The 17661-nt window shown below is 34.6% G+C and overlaps 1 long non-coding RNA gene across 2 annotated transcripts in view; it reads left to right on the top strand.

The window, feature by feature from the left end:
• Window positions 1-17661, top strand: part of LOC128080286 (uncharacterized) — a 123038-nt gene that overhangs the window by 10475 nt on the left and 94902 nt on the right. For both annotated transcript variants that reach the window (XR_008206575.1, XR_008206576.1), the window contains exons 2-3: window positions 7553-7778; window positions 9820-9876. This is a non-coding gene — a long non-coding RNA (uncharacterized LOC128080286). The remainder of the gene's footprint in view (window positions 1-7552; window positions 7779-9819; window positions 9877-17661) is intronic.

Genomic DNA, 17661 nt, shown 5'->3' with positions numbered 1-17661 from the left:
CAGGTAGCCTTTGAAATTGGTTGCACAGTAAGGAAGGCTGGTTTTTTGAAGAGCAGGCAACAGGAATCACAAACAGCAAACTCATATGTTGCAAATGACATTAAAGGCAAAATGTAATTATACTCTTTTTTTTTTTGGTCTGAGTTGTGACATTACCTATTCACTGCCGTCACCCCAAATTTAAAAGCTGATCATCTAAAAGAGGAGAGATAGGACAGACATAAAATAAAGTCACAAGATTCATTTAGCCTAATCTTAATTGCAGTGATTTATCACTGTCCACAGGGCATTGCAAAAAAAAATTAACACATTTCATAGAAAGATTAATAGATACCCCGCAATAAACTTAGTCTCCACATCACACATAAAATTAAACATGAAATTTCCTTATGAGACTCAGATTATTTTTTATGTACTTGAATTATTATTGTTTTAGTGTTTTCCTTTTGCAAAATTTCTGTTTCTGCTTCATCTTTGAGATTAGAATTGTTAAAAATTGTCCTGACAACCTCAAGGCTCACAAAGCACGCAGTGCCATGTGCTGCTTTGCTGTGCCATAGCACGTATGCATGCTTACACTGCAGCATCTGTATGTCTCAGTCCTTATAGAAGGAGCAGCTGGAAGCCCCATGAGGTCCTCCTGCTCCATTTCACCCAGCTATTTTCTGAGAGGCTCACTATCACAACCACTTCTGTGTGCAGTCCTGCTGCTATGGGAACAACTAAATGGTCCTGAAGTCAAATGATGAAAATGATGATGAGAGCAACAATATTAAGATGGGAAGCATTCAGGACTCTGTCTCCCAGCTTGCAACCCACAGCCAAGTCATGCAGTGTATAAGAAAGGCTCTTCATCCACCTTTTTGTAATGGAGTATTAAGGAAGTCTGAGAGATTTTCTAGGAAGGCTGGAGTTGAGCAAAGAGAAAGCTAACCTACTTTTTTTTTAGGGAGACGTAAAGCTGGTCTCTTTTAATTTAGAAATGCTTCTGTTCCTGTGTCACCATAGGTGTAACACTGTCATAACTAAAATAAATGGAAAAGTATTTCTCTTTCTAATAGTCTGAACTGGCAAATAATGAATGTTGTCATTACATGATGATGTCAATGAATACGTTTAATCCCATAAAGCACATTTCATAATTTCTGACAAGAAACTTCCATTAACTACTCTTCCTACCCCCAGGTCATTTCATTCTGATGGCTTTAATTAGACTTTTAAAAGTGGACTGATCTTATTGCATGACATTTTCACTGAAATTCCTATGTGAATAGAATTTTAACAAATGCTTAAAGGTAATTTATCTCCTTTGAAACTTTATGAATAAATCAAGTAGAGAAAACAAGTAGAGATACCAGGGAAATGAAAATAAAGCTGCACATGATCATGTAAGTAACTCTATTTTGTAATCAATGCATTTCCTCCTAGCAAAATGATAGGTAGAACTCTTTTTCCAAAGGATAAATTCAAACATGGAAAGGGCTTTGCATAACATGTCAAGAGTTTATAGCAGTCATTAATTTCCATGTTTGCTGAGATCTGGCAGTTGAGTAAGATGTTCCTTCCTTATATGTTGAAGTGCTTCTACAAGTATCACCTGTAGCTATAAGTCTCCCTAAGTTACAGTGTATAGCTCTGAGTAATTAAGTAACTGAGAACTTGTATGCAGATAAATACAATAGAGTTGATGAGTGTCTGTCTCTTGACTTCATTATTTGTTTCGTTTTCTTTTCTTTTTCAATGAATGTGATTTATCTGAATGATGGAATATTTGGTTGAAGGGTTAAAAATAGAATAATACATAAATCACACATAAAATAATAAGCAAAAGTACAAAGATGAGGAATAAGCACTCAACTGCATACCTGTACAAGTAATAAATTACAGGACTAGTTTTTCATCCACTTGTTTCAAGGATGTGTGGAGATTTTAGTGCCTACTGTTGTTAACAGATGTTGTTAGCAACCCTTGTGCTAATTAGCAGATTCTTAAAATCTCCAAAGATTTGGGCCACAGTGCCTAATTGCCACTATATGTCCCAGATATATATTGTCCAGCAAACCTGTAAATGCACGGTTTGTGCTATAACGTGTTATTTGTGTAAGAGTTTAAGATCTGGTCACATTCCCTTTTATCCTTCACATTTCAACATCTGTTGAAAATGATAAAGTTTTGATACAAATTTTGATAACTGAATGAAATCTGGGAAATGCTGGAAAGAACTTGAAGCAGCACCCACAGTTGTAAAGACCAAAGCTGTTCATTGTGATAAATTATGTCTATTTATTTATATAATGTTTATGTGCTGATTGACACCAATGCATAATGGCTATCTTACTTAAAACCACTATCAATGAAACAACTAAGCAACTCATTTAAGATGGAAGCTTCAGTAAGTATCATTGTTGGATGGCTATTTTGTTTGGAAATAACTAGGGTTTTTTGCATGACAACTTTTCTGTCTTTAAAAAATGCAACAAAAATCACAATTAATTGATCATTAGGAGGAAATATTTTTTACATGTCTAGGATTTACAGTTGTTGCGGTGTGTCTATATAAACATTAGTACAGTATAGGAGGAGAAGCACTGTTACTGTCTGAAGTTCCTGTTTTATTATTTTAACCTATTTTAACTTCCCCTTGAATAACGAACAGAAGTAGAAACAGCTATCATACTCTGGTATATTTTATTTCCAGTTTATTGTAGAATAGGTTAGGAGGTGGTGAGGTACTGACACCAGTTGACCAGAAATGTGGTGGAAGCCCCATCCTTGCAGACTTTCAAGGCCAGGCTGGATGGGGCTCTGAGCAAGCTGACTGAGCTGCAGATGTGCCTGTTTCATTGCAGGGGAGTTGGTCTAGATGACCTTTAAAAGTCCCTTCCAACTCTAGGGGTTCTGTAATTCTATGATTCCTGTTAGCATAACTTAGCATAACTACTGTCAAAATTGGTCCACATCATTTAGAGCTATGTTACTCAAGCTGATGAAAACACTTCTATCAGCATAGTCTGACTGCCGTCCTACATCATCTAACATCTTCAGTCCTAAAAAAAGCACTTAAAAATATGGGGTAGATCTACATGCCAGAGGTGATTACTCCAAGGGCCCTTTGAAGGTAAAGATCAGATCAGATCAGCTAGATTCAAATTAATTAAATCTTCTTGAAAGCACTTAGAAGTTTGTCTATTCAGATTTTCCTCTCACAAGATCTCCCCATCCATTAGATCTATTTGTGGTAATGATATTCAGATTATGGCTGGATTTAGTGTACTGTTGAAAATAAGGATTGTCAGTCCTTGCCTGTATTGTATGTTTGCAAGCTGCAGGTAACTGTAAGGAAATATTTTAGTAGCCAGTAACTGACAATTAAAATCTTCTTCAAACTGCAGAGATATGGACTAGTGCTAGGTATTTCACTTTAAAGGATTGTCTTTATATTTTTAACATCTCATGATCCTAATGAATCTTGGAGATACTACACATAGTTATCCCAATTTATTTCTTAATGAATTTTTATGGTTGTCTTTTCAATAAGCTGGAACCATTCTTGATTGAGTTAGTCTGATGTACTTAAAAACATACCAGAAATAATGAGTAAGCAGTACATAAAATCAAAAACCTTAACATAACAAAACTTATGTGGCATTCTGTAATATATTTCATGTCTGATTTTTATGTTGGCTCAAGTTTTCTGCTACATTCCATCTTGATGAAAAAGGGCATTGCTCATACCTACTGACATTGCTGCCTGTTTAGCTTCAGTGCTGCATTAAAAGCAAATGCTTTTTGCCTGGATTCAGAGGCTATATTTTTTCAGAGAAGGAAGCAGGCCAGTGAGATGGATAGGAATGGATGCAAAAACTACAACAGTGAAAGGCTTCTTTCACTTAGAGGGCATGATCTGGGATTTTGCCAAAAAAGAGAAATAAAAGCTCTTGCAGCTTTAGATGTTATGTTTAATACACGTGTTTAATACACGTTTAATACATGTTTAGTGACAAAATAAACAAACAAGAAAAAGACTTAGTTTGGTAAGAGAAATAAAAGTTAAAACAATATATATTCATTTTTCATATATCTTTTAATTTTTATCTTCTGTATTATCATGTCATATGTAGATATGGTACAAGGTCTACATATGTAACCATTTTTTAAGAACTTGTACTTAATAGGTTAGTTCAGTAGTGGGTTCAATATTGGTAGTAGTCATAAATGTGAGTACTGTTTTAACTCAAGGAAAATGCTTGTTCAGTGTCTAAGAAATGCCTCATCTCTTGCCTCTGAGAAAGAAAAATTGAAGAAAGTTCTGGCTAAGGAGCAGCTGTTGCTAATCTCTGGAGATGCTTCCTTGTTATATGGGCTAATTATAATCTTTGGCTTATGCTTAAATTTTCAATGCTTACAAAATGTAAAGCTAGTTTGACTGCTTGGAGCTGATGTATAAGATAAAACAGTTTTCAGCATAGTTAATGTCATTAATGTTTAGGCCTCTGCCTGCTCAGAATTTATGCAAATTTCAAAGTTAAGCAAGCTGAATCATGGCAAAGTAAAGCTGTCATTCACTGTCCTTCAGCCTTCTTGGTGTGTACTGTTGTTGCTTCCACAGTCAGTCATCAGTGGGAAGTCTGTAAAAATGCATGTGAATTGCAAATGTTTCATGAAATGTATTTCCATTTTGTCAAAGAGGTTTGTGTGTGAAGAGTTGCAGTGCATCAGTCAATTTATTGTGAAGAATATTGGCAGTGTGGAATGTGTCATAAGCAGTAGCAGAGACTGAAATCCCTATTAGTAATTTAGCTGATAGTTGTATGTTTGTTATGAATTTATGATGGTTTGATACAGGAAGAAAATCTATTTACCACTTATACTATATGTATAAACAGTGTCCTTGAGAAATGACAAACTTGAAACAGGCTCAAATGTTAGAATTCAAGGTGATGATGGAAATGAAAACTTCCTTTTATAAAACGACCATTTCCATTTTCAGGCAACCATGCTTTCCTGGAAATAGTTTCCAGCAACTGTTTTTTAAATTTTTCTCTGCTTTCTGTCTCCTCATGCTTTATTACTTAATATATTTTTAATGTACTTCTTGTTCTAACAAGTAGATAGCATCAAAAGTCACATTTCTTAAGAAATACATACAAAACATAACAAAATCTTTATATGGATTTAAAATCTAAGAAGATTAAGGTACAGAGGTAGTAAGACTAAAATACAAACAAAGTGAGAAAATAAATTTAGGAAAATGTGAAGAGCAAAGAGGTGGTACACAAACATTTTGTGAAAAATGTTAAATACTCTTTTCAAAATTTCACATTGTCAAGGAAGGGGCACTTATGTAGTTATAGCTAAACTGAGGTAAAGACTTGAAATACAAAAAACACAAGCTATCTTGAGTTTCTTGTCAAGCTGGCATACAGCTTCTCACTCTTTTTTTTTCTTTCAAAAGTAAGTGACTATAATTCTGATTACAAGTTCCTCTCTTTACCCAGTATAATAAGATTAAAAACTGAGTAAACAGCTGTTACAGTCATAAGAATCCAGCAGTATTACACCCTAACAGGTGGTGTAAAGGAAGGTGTAAAGGATATTTATGAAAGCTGGAGCATATCAGGGTATTAGTAGCAGATTATAAATTGGTAACAGAAGCAGACAAGAGGGGCATGATAATCAACATGCCTCTGCCATGTGTAGTGGTAAGTTATCTCTGCTTCCTTCATCTTGATTGGCATCTTCAATTTCTACATACAGTGAATTTAACTTAGTTGTTTTAAAAGAATATCTGGCACCAATAGGAATCCAAAACTTATTGTGCTATTGGTGCATCAGATCAAGTCAGCGGCTGTTAAGTGTTTTACTCACTGTTAACTGGAGGTTTTAGGTATGTCACATGATGCATAGAACATCTGCTTTTAATACAGCAATCACTAATATACCAATATTTTTGTCTGAATATGTATGTACGGACTTCAGCAAGGCTTGATGGTTCAAAAGCACCCTTATGCCTCAGGGTAGACACAGCTTGTTCTGAAACATATCAAAATGGTCATCAATGAGGCTAGCAGGTGGCGGAGGGCAGCTAAAAGAAGCTTCCTACTGCTTGGAACAACATCACTTTGAAAATGTTTAAGTTTATATTCAATTTATGTGCAGACAAGTAATGCAGTGACACATTGCCATTATTACCAATTTGTCTCTGACAGGGCTGATTTAAAAAAAAAAAAAAAGAAAGTGTTCCAATTAAAATGCTCCATCCAAACTCTGTAATATCTATTTATCAATAGATATCTAAATTATATTGTTTCACATAGAATGTTGAAGCAACTTCACGTACAAAAAGGTGTTACAATGAGATCTGTAGCTGATGACATGCTCTGGAATGTGTTTTATGTTTTTCACTGGGACTTGGTCAGTCTTCCTGAAGGTCATTCTTGCTTGTGAAGCTGCTAGTGCCAATTGGAGTGTGCTAACTTGGTGCAGTCATAGCATCCTGCTTATTTTAAGATTGTGTGTGCATGTATTATTGGATAACGTTTACAAAGTATTACAGTGTTTAGCTAACATGTTTTGCATGGTGTTTATATTTCTTAGATAAACAGACATGGAAAATGGGAGGTAAGGGAAGGCAAAGATGCAGATAATGGGGCCTTCATGCTCCTAGGGCTATATGGCACCAAGGCACTCAGCAACAGAATTCTGAGTTTTGGATTTGATACATTTTGGAGGTGATTTGTTGTTCTTCTCCATTGCCCTGTAGAAGTAATATCCCAGTGAATGGCAAGACATAGGAGCTTTGTAAAAGAGGAAAAATCCTTTTGCAAAAGGAAAAGACATCATTTTTATGAATAAGTCACAAAGAGGAAGCCCTAAAACATTTTATTTTAATAATTTGAGATGCTTTGACAAAATAGTTATTTATTTTGGGATTTTAACATTTTCACTTTATATTAGAATATTTTTAGATCTGCTCTTATTTTTTAACTTATTAAATGTACTTCATTGTGAAAAATGTCTGCATTTTGAAGTTTCTCATTATTATTTAAAAATATTTTCCTGTTATTTGTCAAAGTGTTAGTGTCTGAAAATTATGTGCCATCAACTAATTTTTTTAATGTAAAACTCTTAACTATTTTCCGCAGTTCTCAAATAGACTTTTTAGAAATGAGCAAGTGTCTTCTCTACCCACCAATCCAGTTTACTGGATTAACTTTCAAAATCAAGCCTAAGTATCACAGCCTCTGCTGCTTCCGTATATTTATGAAGTTGCAGCTGAACAATTAATATGCGTGGATACCTCCTAGCATGTAATCTTGCTTTCGGCCAGTTATACTGATTTCTTTTACTTGAAAAAACTCTGGACAGTGAATGCAAAAGTTTCTCTGTGCAGTCTAAAGCAGTGTGCTTTTCACTCACTACTGCTCAGTATGGTTTGATGGTTACTGCTGCCTACTTGCATAGAGCAAAGACAAGGTCTAAATTGAGAAATTTCTATTTTGCCTGCTAACTAACCAATTTTAAATACATTTTTGTTTTAAATACTGTACAGGAACTGTTGAGTCATGGCCTGAACCACTGATTGAGCATCTGAGAAAGGACTGTGTCAGCCATAGGAGCACAGGTGAAGGCAATTCAGCTGTGTGACTGGATGGGATGGAGCCTGGCTCTACCTTTCCTAGACCCCATTTAAGGGCTGACTGCCACTGGGTAAGAGTGTCTTTCTGGAGATCCTTCCTCTGTGGAGTCTTTCCTGTGAATCTGGATTTCAGATACAGGTGAGCATTTCTCCTCTGCTTATTTCTTTTCCCATTTTCACTGTGATAATCTTTCCAGCTGTAACACCAACTGTAACAAATACTTTAGATATCGTAGCACATTGAATAAACAAATTCCAGATAATTAGTTTAAATGTGAGCAGATCAGTAATAAATGAACCACAAATAAAGGTATCTAATTTGAGATGCTTCTTATAAGACAGAAAAAATTACTTTAAAAAATGCAGATGTCTGCAGCTTTCTATGTGTACAAAAATCAGTATCAAATTATAGAGAAAACAGGTTGTTCTTCAGGAAGTGGCTATTTGGAGTAACTTCTGAAAGAAGGAAACCTAGGAGTCTTTCAAAGGAGGAGCAAGAGCCTGAGCCACCCTAAGAGTAGGGCAAAGGAAACAAATGAAGACAGAACATGAAAAAGAAACAGCAGAGTGACAAAGCCAAAGGGACAAAGCTGAAAGTGATAGGCGAGAAAAGCACAAGAAATAAATATGAACTTTTGATATTCTTGCAGGCTGACGTAGGGAATTTCACCTTGATTTAGTAGGGGATGATTGGATGCTGTTCCTTTTTTTCTCACAGTGATTTTTCAAGGAATCACAGAGTGAGAAGGTTTGAAAGCAACCTGTGTTTAGTGGCAGTGAATTTAAAAGTAGAAGCTGGGGGGATGGAAGAAAGCAGAAAAGAAGAATGAGTGGAACATTTTCTCCCCATGCGTAACTGCGAACTTGTCAGTCAATAGCAAATCATGAGTAAGCCTTCATTCTTTTGTGTGGCTATGACAATAAGAAAAAAATATTTGCATGAGGAAGGAAAAAGGAAGGAAATATTTTTCTCTCAACTTGTTTTCCTTTGTTGTTCTTAAGTGGTAGTTTTCCAGTTAACTTTAAGTAAACTTGATTGTACACTTACATATATATATTATATATATATATTTAACTTGATTGTACACTTACATATATATATTATATATATATATTTAATAAATACAGGTATATGTTCATAAAACAAATTTGGTCAAAACTACCTCTCTTGTGTTTGCACTAAAACATTTACACTGTGCCCTCTTCCCTGCATACATTTCTTCCTACCCAATGTCTTTTTAGTAATAGACTCTCTTGAGATCATCTTCTCCAAGATAGAATTGAATAAATTGCTCAAGATCAGATCTGGAAGGTGGAGTGGTCTTTTATATCTTCAAATTTGTTTTATTTCTGCAGTGGTAAAGGATGCTTCTTAGGGAGTATATTGGAGCAGAATACAACTGGCATTTTTTAAAGACTTGATATCAGTAATTGACTACATAAACGTGATTGTTAGCAAAAGCAGGCTGGAGTTTGCTGAATGCTTTTATGCAGACTTACACACATGTATGTCACCCACTTCAAACAAAGCAACTGTGATATATATATATATATATAAGTTAATTAATAAGTTATATAACTTATATATATATATATATATATATATATAAGTTAATATATATATAAGATATATATATATATATATATATAAGTTTCAGATTTTTTTAACAATGGTTCCGTTCTGGTATACAAATCAGACTGGTTTGCAAAAAAAATGTGCATCTCAATGTTAAGAATAATAATAAAGCTTGCTGAGGCTCAGTCATTACTCAACATTTATACAGTGATGTAACTTATTCCATCTTTTCAGTACGAATGATATTTGCTATCTTATCTTTAGCTAAAAATTATAGTAGTCTTTTTCTGTAACTGTCCAAGAGCATAATCATCAGGTTAAGTATTAATACATAATTTTTTTACTGGAAAGTGCAAGAGCTTTTAAATTTGACATTACTTTCTATGAGGCGTCTTCTGAATGCAATATGCAAAGTTAATTCCTACCTACCCAAGTTGGTTATAGGACAAAAGTTCACCTGATTCAAATAGCCATACATTTTATTTTAGCTTCTGCTATAGATCTTCCATTTCAAAATGTCAGGTGAATGAAAGGACAGAAGGTAAAAGGGTCCATGACAAGGGTGAAATAATTAATTTTTTTTTTTTTTTTTTTTTTTTTTGAGGTAAAGAACCACCATCCTGTCTCACAATACATATTGGACTGTATCATTTTACTTTCGGTATGTAGTTTCTTTCTCTCCTCTGTGTCAGTAGTTCTAAAAACAGACTCTCAAAACGACTGGAACTGTTAATTTTCATTAGTGTTCCTAATGAAAAAAGAGAGCAATGCTTCTGTTACTTTGCAAATATTTACAAAGTTTCACTATCCATTTTTGCTCTTTTAGGTGTAAAGTCAAAAGGAGGGAACTCTTAGATCTAGTAGACTATCTGAATGCAATGCAATTTATAACTCTCTATAGAGTCAGTTTAGAAAATAATATGGATTTTACTTCTGCTTTATTTGACTGGATTCTTATGTTGATGTTACATAACAGTGTAAGATACAATGTAAAATCATGTTTGTTGGTTGAAAAGGGCTTCATATTGTATACAATTTCAATTAACTGTTGCCTCATTATGAAGGAGATGAAAAGCACAGACAGCATGGATACGTCTTAAATTCTTCTGTGAAGTCTGTCCACTTTATTTGAGGCTTTAATTACTCTTCACTCAAGATTTGCAAGCTGTTTTTATTTTTCTTGAGTGATTTCTTACAAACCTCTTTCAGCTTGTTTCTTCCCAGAGGTTATCTTAGTGTTCCACAGTGATTTGGCAGTTAGAACACTACTTGCCCAGAATAAAGGGGAGAGAAATTTCATACCTTCCTTTTCAGAGAGATTTCAAGTGTACATCCTCAGTCTTCTGTGAGAATATCCTAAGTTGTTCATCTATTCTATAAGGAAGATGACTTCTTTTTTGGAAAATCCCAATTTGGACCAAAAAGTTCAAGAACCACTGAGCTTTGAAAGAAGGCATAAGACAATAGCCCCTCTCTTACAACTCTGACTGAGAATAGAATGCAAAATCCTGATTCCAGTGCAATGCAATGAAGTTTCCATCAGCTGTGTTAGTGAGTTACAGGATTACACAAGCCACATATTTGCCATAAACTGCCATACAGTATCAGAGATCTGATGTATGATATCCAATCCCATGTCAAATTGGTTGTGACAGAGAGGGGGAAGGGCTATGTAGACATACTGTTTCGGGTTGTGTTTTTTTTTTTTTTTTTTTTTTTTTTTTTTTTTTTTTTTTCCTCACTGTATGAACAGTAATTTATTTCAGCAGTTGGAAAGAACTTGAAAAGAAAAAGCTATAATACCTTATAATTATTATTATTTTAATTTTAAATTGGCTTAGTTTTTTCTCTGAAAAATTGTCATAAAAATGGTACAATGCTGAGAACGTTTCTCAGGCTTCATATCTTTAGTTTTTCTCTCAAATCCTATGATCTGTCATCTTCTTCTCTTTTATCTAGACTGGTATTGTGTACCCTGCTAGCTTCCTTTCTGTTTGTAGAATCAAAGAAGCGCTTCTTTTTAGCTTTTGTTTACTTTCCATTTCCATTAGAGATCTGAGACTTGTTCTTCTTCCTCTGTCTCCTAAGGACTGTCCTCAGGCCACCTCATTGGTTCCCATTTACAGGCAGTATTGCTAAACACCACCCCTAAATTGACACCTTCTTGATCTTCCCGTCACATTTGACCTTTCTTTATCAGCTTGCTTTCAGCTGTGGCTGTGCTGCTGCCGACTCAGATTCAAGCTGGCAAGCTTATTTGTGCTTCATAGCTCTGGTGAAAGGCAGTTTAGGTGGCACATTACCTCTCCTGCATCAGCCCTTTGGTGCTAAATGTGCAGACAGAAGTGTTCTGAGCAATGATGGTTTTTCTCTTTGCCATGGAAGGTCCTGAAAATTATGTAGTCAGAGCTTAGCTTTGCTGTGCGTGACACTAGTTTGGCAACTGGGAGTTAATAGGATCAAGGTGGAAAGACTCTATTCTATGTGGCTGTAGAAAATGTTGCTGACTGCAGGATCTCCGTGTGAAAACCAGTCTCGTGCTAATGAGGAAATTATTTCAGTGCACAGTTTTTGGAGTCTATTGACACTTTTAGACAGATTATGGTTTTATGTCTTGGTCATTATAGTTGGCTAGTTCTTGCAAAGGAATAATGGCTAGGCCTGCCATTATCACTGGGTATGTAGGGTGAGAATAAGACAGATTAAACTGTATTGCGAGTGGTGGTGAGGAAGATTGCTGTGTGCTGCATTTTTATTACAGATATTGTATCACTGTAATGTATACATCAGTGCTTCCTTGCCCTTCAATTGATCAAGCTGTGACATATGGAACTCTTGAAATAATTATGAATTGAGGCTACAAGTACAAAGATCCTCCAAAATTAACTAATTTCTGTAATGCATAATTAAAATGTTCTTGTCAGCAAATACCATTGATTGCACTTGATGGTGCATTATCTATGGTGTATTATGCTCATGTTCCATTGAACTGGCAGAGATACTTGCAAAAAATGGTTACGTTTTTAATAGGAAGGGATTGGAAATCTATTTCTTTTTCTCATTTTGTTTCCTTACCTGTAGTGTGAATTTAGGTTTAGGGTAAGTATTGACTGTAAGTATACCTCTTCTTAAATACTGAGATGATTCATCTCTCTGACTCATGATCTTTTCTATTTTCTTTAGGGACCATGTGTAATTTTCTATATTGCACATGTGTAGTGACTCTCGAAATAAGTAGGCTTAACATCTCTGTTCTTGTAGTTCTATCAAGGCTTAACATCTCTGTTCTTGCAGTTCTATCAAGTTATCAAAATCGAGTAGAAAAGTCCTTAATGTTTTTCATAAGAAATGTAGCCACAATCGTTACATTTGATGAGATTCAATAAAAGATCCAGGTGAATTTCCATTCCTTTTCCAAATTACTTCTTACACAGTTGTTCCTTCGCATATCATGGTAAATTAAACAAGCATAAATGGTAGGACTCTATTATTAGTACAGAATGAGAAGATAATAGTTCTAATTATAGAAAATATGACATTGATGTTATACATTCCTCTTCTAATAGAAGTAGGCCATTAGCTGATGTCTGTCAAAGTCCTGACAACAGCAGTCGCCTGGATGGCAAAGACCTGAGTACGTCAAGGGTAGAATACTAGTTTGCTCTAGGAAGGACGATAATTAGTGTGAAGATTCTCCCCTTAGTGAACATGTGTATTTTAATGGGGGAAAGCACAACTGGAAGATAAAACCCCTTACGCTGTGTTTTAAATCTATGAGAATACAAGGAAAACTTCCAGGGCATATTGCAGAGCATTTCTTGCTTATCTGACAGAAAGGCATGATCAGAAGCATTCCAGAATAGCCCATGTCTATATAAGCACAAGCTTCTATAAAATATCGTGAAGTAGTGTAAATCTGATAGCGTACAGCTGGACACTTTCTGTTCCTCTGTGTATGCTCACTGTGCTGTGATGAGAAGAGGTTTATAAAAGTTTTGTTTTACCCTCTTCCCAATTGCAAATGAATGCAAGATCAATGGTTCCATTATTGTTTTTTTTTTGTTTGTTTGTTTTTGTTTTGCATCGATGTATTTTTGACAATGTACACTATGAGCATAAGTGGATGATTTGGCCTCTTTATTGTAGTAGGCTGTGGCAATTATTTTTTTTATTGAAATTTCAATTAGCTTTTCTGTTCTAATAATGTTTTACCTAAATCCTCTTTGTAAGTTCCTACTGAGGTTACCAGAAAAGATCATCTAAGCATGACTGTGCTAAAAGGTAGAGGTAAAGAAAACAAATTATTTCTATTGTGTACAAAATTGAGGTCACTTTAGGTTAACTGAATTGGGTTCCTTCAAGAGACGAAGACTTTCCACATCATGAAGAATCATTCAGAGAATTCTAATTGAAAAAAGAAAGACATCAGCCTCTTAAAGAAAAGAAGATACCAGGATTAGTACAACTGAACAGGAAAACCTGATATAGATTTTACAGACCATTGCCTTTATGACCCTTATAAAAGAACTGTCAAATGAAAAATGATGAAGAAAGCCCTGCAGATTACAACTCTATTAAACTGTCTAGCAATCTGAGTTTACAGTTAAGACTAATATTAAAAAAAAAAAAATGGAGGAACTTAAGATTTATAATTACAATTCTTTGGCACCTGAAATACTTCAATGCTAATATACATTTTAAAGAAAAATCTAAATTTGTATTTGACACCAGATTTAAAGGTGTTATTCACAGAGACAATTCAATATTTTATTTGGCATTGACTATTATTGGTAAGATTAAATAGATTGTTTTTGTTTGTTTTTTTTTTTTCCCTAGGAAAAATGTATTTATGTATTCATATAAAAAAATAATAATTTAAAGCACTTCTTCCGGTCTTTAGCTTGCAAAACATGGAACAATTTTAACTGAGTAGTGATGCTACTTTTGGGATATGTATAGATATTAAATTTGGAGAATCCAAAGTTCATTAGCCCTTCTACAAGTGCTAAACAAGCTATGTTTGAAAACATAATTTTGTTGCAGGGTCCCCTGTTTTCTGTGAAAATTAATGCTGTTTGCTGAGCTCTTTGATGGGAATGCATTCCAATAAGAGAAGTTCATAAATTACTTACTACTTGGTACTAATATAAAGTAAGTCATTCTTGCTAATCCAGCTAAGAAGCCAATAAGCCCATTTTCACAATGATAATGCCAATATAACTCATAGGTCATTTCACTCTGTCCAAGAAAGGAATAATAGAGAAACCAGCTCCTGTGTATGTGTATGTTACAGGGAAGTGTTTATCAACTGTTTCAGTAGTGTTGAGTCCCTTTTCTGAAGTGCAGGAAAAAAAAAAAGAGGATTAATAGCCTGTTTCATAGTGAAAGGAGGCTTTTAAAAGGCATGACAGGGTGAAATTTATGTAAGCTTAGGGATTTGGTATATCTTCTGATTCGCAATGACACCACAGATTGTCTGAAATTCATGGTGAGTATAAATGAATGCAAGTCCTCTGCATTCAAGGATCTTACTGAATGTAAGGTCCAGGGAGCAATTTGGTACCTCTCACATTTTCAGTTTGTTGTAACAATGCTGCACAGTGGATAAAACTCAGCAATGCAGTTGGAAACAAAAATCTATACCTCCAGAAAAGGTATTTTCCTGAGTTGTTCTTTGGCCTTCAGAGAGATTATGCAGAGAGGGGAAAAAAAAAAAAAAAAAAAAAAAAAAAAAAAAAAAAAAAAAAAAAAAAAGAGAGAGAGAGAAAAATGTCAACTACCTCCATCTGTAATCAGTGGGTTGCCATAGTGACACTGCCTCCTTTTTTTGTGTGTGTGTGTGTGAACAGAGGTCAGATTTCTGTTATCTCTTTTTTTTTTTTTTTTTTTTTTTTTTTTCTCCCTATCTTACAGAGCTATCCCTTTAAACTTTACAGATGCACAGTTGGCAATTTTAGTCCATTTTGGTTCTTTTTGTTTTTCATCTTCTAAAAGAAAACAACTCAAAGAGCTTCAGTCTTGCCATTGTAAATTCATACATGAGCAGTTCAGGACAATGACTGATAAGGCTTTTAAAATAATGCTGAATGCATTTGTTTTTTGTTTTCCCCACTTGTTTTTATATACCTGTAAGAGTTACAATCCGTGATTACTCAATGAAAAAAAGGCTGATCTGAAGACCAAGATAGTTTCCTCTGATCCTGTTATTCTCTTCCAAGCATGTATCTTAAACAACTGCTGCTTAAGCTTGTCTCTAAGGGAAAGAAAGATAAAGGATGCTTCCTTCTCTTGTTGTGGTGTAGTGTTTTGCAGAAGGAGGGCCTAGATTGCTAACTGCTCACACAAAAGTTATGCTTGTGTTCAGCATGTCTAAGAATGTTGCTCTCAAGCTTTAAACCATTTAATTTCTAAAGATCTGATTGTTGCCAATCCTGGTATTCTAGGAAAGGAAATACTGAATTCCTAATTTTATGGTGGTAATTTTCTTTTTGCCTTATTGAGAATGAAAGTGAACTTTTTTTTTTTTTTTTTCCTTAAAATTGTAAAAAAGCATCTCTCTCTCACATGTTGTTCTCTTCTATTTAAACACATGAAAAACAGGCCATCATACATCCAAGGATTAGGTAACATAAAGAAATAATGCTCATGTCAGGGTATTGCCAGACTTGCAGATAAAGTGGTACAGAAAACTGCAGATTAACAACAACTTTAAATTTTTGAACAATATTTTTCAAAATATGTCTTAAAGTCCATTAAATCAGTGGTAGTAATGTGTTATTCAATTAAATTCTCCATATATCTTTCTCCTGATTGGATTCTCCCTCAAACTCAAAGAAGTTGCCTGAAGATCCACAATGAAAAAGTAAGCTGCTTTTTAAGTAAATCTTAAGTCCGTTGGGGAAGCCATAAATCTTTCCTGTATCTGTCAAGTACAGTTATAAGAAAATATACCTGCATGTTTTGAGATTGACTTACCAAAATGTTTTTTGTTTATTTTTGTGTGGAACACCTAGTTATATCTGAAGTTCATTCCTGTTTACATGGATCAATACACTCTGTAACTGAATGTAGCTTTTTTTCTTTTTTTTTTTTTTTTTTTTTAAATCTGTTTCTAGCTATACATATTCTTGCTTTTTTTTTTTTTTTTTTTTTTTTTTTTTTTTTTTTTTCCCCCCCTTTGTTAGCTTGATGAATAAAGAGAAACAGAACTCACTAGATTGCACAGGGATTTACCCATTTTTGATGGATCTAAGGTTACTTTCAAATGGGAAAAGAGTTCCAACAAGGAAAATTATCTAGCATGGAGTGAAATTATGGAAGAAAAATAAGACCAAGACAATTTCAGCATGATAAAGAGACTGCATAATAATATGAGAATACTGAAAGATCTAAATCAGCATATGCAAAGAAATACTTAGAATCTAGGTCCAGGAGATCTGTGAGCATTTAGGAGAAGATGGAAGAGATGCTGTGAGTTATATCACAGAGAAATTTTGAAATACAGTCAGAGTGTATGTTGTATGAGAAATTAACTAACACAAGCGAGTCCAGTCTTCAGAACTCGCTGAGAATTTAAACCACATTCATGGAATTACACTAATGTAATAGTTCACAAAAATAAGGTCAACTATCCCATTGGTTCTATGGATTTGTTGGTCTTGTTTAATAGATAGATACACATACAATTTTATGAGGGCTGCTTTGAAAGTAATGCCTACTATTTTATTATGCTAATCCATGACATCAGAGACAGATGTTGGAGGTATAGAAGTAAAGGTTGAACCTTCCCACCAATATCCCATGACATGTTGCTCTGTGCAGCAGAGGGAGTTCTGACAGGATGGAGTTCAACACTGTAGTGTATATGAAATAAAGGCATGGAATTGAATGGTGGAAAAAATGGTACCTGCTGACGTTCACTGATGTTTACTGAAAGTTTATGGAGACCAAACAGTGGATGTGTGCACAGTGAGGTGGCAGGTGGTACATTTACTAGTGACAATAGCAACAGTGGTGCAGGTTTTATGAGCATAGCATGCGAGCTCTTCTTCATTGCTGATGAAAATGTTGAGCTAATGATGGTGACTATGCTGGAAAAAAAAGTACTTTGCAGTTGAGAATGTGCTCTATCAAATAGTATTAATATGCTCTTTGCATCTGTGTTTTTCATGGAAATAGGTAGGAGGCATTGCATTTGAGCGACTTACATATATGTGGCCCAAGACAATTCTTTTTCACTCAGTGCAGCCCAGGCAAGCCAAAAGGTTGGACAGCTATGGACTAACAAATACCCTAAATGTAAATGTGAATTCTATTACTTCTAAAAATAATAACAATAATATGTACAAACCTAAGAGAAAACAAAAGCAAAAAGGAGAGAAATCCTACGGGCAATAAAGAGTAAGAAGCTTAAACTCAAGTCTTAGTGAGATTAAACTACTCGCAC

Source organism: Tympanuchus pallidicinctus, unplaced genomic scaffold, assembly GCF_026119805.1.
Source record: "Tympanuchus pallidicinctus isolate F22 unplaced genomic scaffold, pur_lepc_1.0 scaffold2, whole genome shotgun sequence".
In the NCBI taxonomy this organism is placed as follows: domain Eukaryota; kingdom Metazoa; phylum Chordata; class Aves; order Galliformes; family Phasianidae; genus Tympanuchus; species Tympanuchus pallidicinctus.
Note: the sequence above shows the minus strand (reverse complement) of the source record. Positions and strands in the feature narration are given on the sequence as shown.